This window comes from Dama dama, chromosome 19, assembly GCF_033118175.1.
Source record: "Dama dama isolate Ldn47 chromosome 19, ASM3311817v1, whole genome shotgun sequence".
Taxonomy (NCBI): domain Eukaryota; kingdom Metazoa; phylum Chordata; class Mammalia; order Artiodactyla; family Cervidae; genus Dama; species Dama dama.
The window spans coordinates 46910437-46914150 of NC_083699.1; the positions used below are offsets into that span (position 1 = coordinate 46910437).

The following is a 3714-nucleotide window of genomic DNA, read 5'->3' on the forward strand; positions in this document are numbered from 1 at the left end:
TGTATGGGGAAAGGGATTGTCATGGAGCCATGGTGGCTATGGACAAACCTAGCTGGTTGCTTCAGATGGATAATGGTGGCCTGGAAGAGATCAGTGGCAATGGAGGTGAAGTGAAATGGACAGATTTGTGATACTTCACGATGACTGAACCAAAAGATCTTACTGGTGGACTGGCTGTAGAGATGTGAAAAGAGGAATCGAGGATGAATCTAGACTTTTGGCTTAAGCCAAAATAATTTATTTTGGAGTAGATGGTAGGGGAAATTAGAGGACTAATGTGTTAGGGTGTGAGTGGGACAGCATCAAGAGTTCTGCTAGTTTTCTAAAAAATTATTATTTGGCTGCACTGAGTCTTCCTTGCTGACTATGGGCTTTCTGTAGTTGCGGTGTTCAGGCTTTTCATTGCCATAGCTTCTTTTGTTGTGGGCTCTAGAGCATGTGGGCTTCAGTAGTTGCAGCTCATGGACTCCAGAGCATCGGCTTAGTAGCTGTGACGCAGGGTTTAGTTGCCCTGTGGCATGCTATCTTCCCCAACCAGGAACCTAAACCTGTGTCCCCTGCATTGGCAGGTGGATTCTTAACCACTGGACCACCAAGGAAGCCCAAGAGCTCTGTTAGGTTTGAGATGCCTGTTAAACATCTTTGTGGAGATGCAGGCAAGCCATTGGCTATGTGAATTCAGTGGCAAGAAGGTCCTCAAGTCCAGGGTTCTTCTCCTTGTCTGAGAAGAGATTTTTCCAAATCCTAAGGCCTTCAGTGAGGCTGGAGAGAGTTTCTTTTTTTCCTATTGGAAACCTTCTCTTTGTCCAGGGTTATAGCTGGGCATATGCCTCCTGGGTGGCCCTGAATAACTGCTAACGCTAATAAATTTGCCAAGTAGCATGCAGGTTTTCAAACTCTTTCACAAAGGATTCTGCGCTTCCTGCAGCATCTTCAGAGCTGTGTCTAGCTTCATCTGCAGAGTCAGGTCTCTTGGGGCTTCTGGGATAACCTGGGTAGAAGGGTGGGGCGAAGATCTAGGTGACCCTGGACAGTATTCCCAGGACTTCAGCCTCCAAGTGGCTTGGCTAATTAAGAGAGCAGAAGAAACCTTTTGCTTTACACAGACTCACTTCCTGCACAAAGAACTTGGGGGGTGGGGGTGGGGAAGAACCCAGAAATGCCTGCACTCTGGGCAGGCCGAGCCTCACTCAAGGTGCTGACTCAGAAACAGCAGCTGCTTGCCCTGGGAGCTGGCACAGCCAAAGATCAATTAAAACATGCCATTCTGGTTTGCTCTCCCCACCCTAAGCCCTCCAGGGCACTTCCTCTCGCTTTTAGCTTCCTCCAAAGACTCCTTTGCTGCCTAATTAGCTTAGAGTCCAGTGGCTGTAGGAGGGAGGAGTGTCGCACCAGGAACTAGGACCTGGGGCTTGCCTGGGCTCCCCCAGTTCCACTGCTGGGACTGTCAGTGAGTCGCTGAGCTCCCTAGGCCTCTGGATCCCCAACCAGGAAGCAGACAGTGATCACCACCTTCCAGTCCTGTACTTCCAGGGTTAACCTGAGTGTGAAGAGAGACTGCATATGGCCATGCTCTGTAAGCTGTAGACCCCTCTCCAGGTTTAGTGGGTTTTGTAATATATAGCTATATAATACGACAAAGCGTGTATTTTTAACCCGTCTTAAAAGTAACACTAAGAGAGAAAAATGGAATTGTTCTTTTCTAGTTGCAAAGTAGTTTAGCAGGCAAGAAATCAATAATCCAGAAACTCCTGACTTTTCCTGAAGGGGACATCTCCCTGACCTCAGGGACTCAAAAGCGGGGCTGTAATTGGGTGACAGAGAATGACTGTAATACAGGATTCCAGGAGCCCCCCAGGGAGGGTTGCCAGATCAACAAATAAAAATATAGGATATCTAGGTAAATTGGAACTTCAGATAAACAACACATAATTTTTAGTATAAGTATATTCCAAATATAGCATGGGATATATTATGCAAAAAATTATTCATTGTTTATCTGGAATTCCAGTTTACCTGGCCATCTTACATTTTACCCAGCAGCTATACAGGATGCCTGGACTGTATCAGGCAGAGGACTCAGCAGGTGTACAAAGCCATGTGGATGACCAATATGCCTCACCTGTGACCCGAGGATTGCACCCTGTCTTCAGGGTAGGGTTTCCTTACCCTTGAAGCAGTTTGGATTAAGGAAATGGTCTGTCTTTACTAACTCAGTACATATGTTTGAGGGCTTCCTATGTGCAGAAAGGCATTGTCTAAATCTACAAGACAATAAATCCGGTCACCATGAACTTAGAGCTTGGAGAGTTTTAGAAGAAGGAGAGGAGACCAGACTCAAAGGAGACGACAAGGTGAAAGCTGAGGAGAGAGTTTGCCAAGGAGGAGGACTGAGGAGAAAGCAAGTGACGGGGCCTTCCCATGCCCCAGCACAGCCTCTTTCTCCATGGACTGGGCACTTGGGACCCATGTCTGTCATGTCCTTATACACCTCCTCCCAGCAAGTCCACACACTGGAGTCACTAGTGGGCTTTGCACGCAGGCTTTTCAGTGAGGGGAAGGGATGCAGTGAGAGAGTTACATCAGATAATGCCTCTCCTGGGAAAGCAAAGTTGAGATTTTCTGCTGCAACTTGTCATTAGCAACACTTGACATGCACAAAAAGGAGAAGGCAAAGGAAACTGGCCAGTGACCCGGCTGTATTCCCAGCTCAGGAGGTACTTGTCCGGGCCCATAGAGTCTCTCCTCTCCTCCCTTCCTTCCTGCCTTCCTCATTATTTCCTGACCAACTAATTTTCTCACAGAGGAGAATTAGTCAGAGTCCCACTAATATGCTGCTTACAATTACAGGTAAGAAAGTTAAGAAGGGAAAAGGACTGAGGCCTGAGAGCAATCATATCCAACTGGGAAATCCAGGAAGGCTTCCTGGAGGAGCTAACATTTTGCTGTGAGTCCTGAAGAACACTTAGGATTTGGACACATAGAGACAGGGTAGAAAGAGGTCACACACAAACAAAGGAAAGAGGGTGAGGCAAATAACAGAGCTGGAGAAACCCAGAATACAAGAAGAAATTGTTGATTGGGAAGATTTCAAAGCCTTCTGAGCTTGATCTCAGGGTTCAACCCAGGGGCTCAAGGGAAAGCAAAGTTTGCATTGTCCTGGGATGCTCAGAGAAACATTCTGACCCACTTGTTTACCTGTTTTTCTCTTTCTCCTCACTTGAGCACATCTTTCTATGTTGAAGGCTCATTTATAATTCGGGCAACCTCCTTCAGAGGGAGCAGGTGTTTCTCTGGGATGAAGCTCCTTGGGAAGCAGAATGTACAAATAGAAAAAAAGCATGTCACAACAGAGCCAGGCAGAGAGAAGCCTGGGTCGAGGCAAGGGCAGAAGGAGGGGGAGGCTTACCGGCATGCGGAGACAAGGCAGCAAAAGAGAGCATCATTCCCTTTTCTCCCCATTTCTGAAAATCGGGAGAAAAGGGAATTTTTCTTTGTTCTCCTTCAGCTCCATTGTTTGTGATCCCATCACTAGAATGCCTTTCTTTGAGTCTCAGCAACCCCTCCTAAAGATCTCTCTTTAAAAATGCTCACATGCTTATGAAAAACTGTCTACCCTGAGTTCCTCAGACAGCAGAGCTTGAAGTAATGCTTAAGTAGTTGCTTTATTAGGGCATGCAACCCCAAGTAGCAGAAATATGGGCAAAGGGGAGT

General features: G+C 46.8%; 1 long non-coding RNA gene across 1 annotated transcript; it reads right to left on the reverse strand.

Moving 5' to 3' along the window:
- Positions 1-303: 303 nt before the first annotated feature.
- Positions 304-3464, reverse strand: LOC133073945 (uncharacterized). Its single transcript, XR_009697067.1, has 3 exons — positions 3410-3464; positions 3199-3307; positions 304-1067 (listed from the first exon to the last, which is right to left on the reverse strand). It is a non-coding gene; the product is annotated as an uncharacterized LOC133073945 (long non-coding RNA).
- Positions 3465-3714: the final 250 nt, after the last annotated feature.